This window comes from Talpa occidentalis, unplaced genomic scaffold, assembly GCF_014898055.3.
Source record: "Talpa occidentalis isolate TD23 unplaced genomic scaffold, MPIMG_talOcc4v2.1 talOcc4.11, whole genome shotgun sequence".
Taxonomy (NCBI): Eukaryota; Metazoa; Chordata; class Mammalia; order Eulipotyphla; family Talpidae; genus Talpa; species Talpa occidentalis.
Window position 1 is genome coordinate 22401347 of NW_023601104.1, and position 602 is coordinate 22401948.

Consider the following 602-nt stretch of genomic DNA (forward strand, 5'->3'; position numbering starts at 1 on the left):
TGATCTTTTTGGTGGGAAGAAGTTTAATACCAATGGGCTGCTGTGATATAATGTAATGTGCAGGCAGCTCATTAAATATTTGCCATTGTTACTTAGCAAGTACTCCCAATAGTGACAAATGTCCTTTCAGAGTAGCCTTTATTTTGAAATATTCAAGCTTTTTAGTCAAATCTGACTGATTTGTCTGGTGATTAAGCTGATGGTGACTCTAATGACTTCTTTGAATAGTTTCTAATCTAGTCATGAAAGAGGTATGTGTTTAACCTCCTGAGTTACCCCTCAGAGGCTAAATCTCATTAAGGTAAACAACTACCAAAGCCCTATTTTGTTTTCATATTCTAAAACAAGGACAATTATTTTCAGACTGAAAAGAGCAGAGCATATAAAACTGAAATCTTAAGATAGGCCAAAGAAAGATTTAAAAAAATCAGATTTTTAAAAAATAAATTCAAGTCCCCTAGTCCAACTTTGGTAGAAAAATCACATAACTTCACCCATCCAATTATGGAGCTGTACCAAATATCTTCAAGCCCTCTGACCTCTAAACAATATGTGGTTCTATGGAATCATAGGGTCATTTTACATATTTATGAATCATAGAG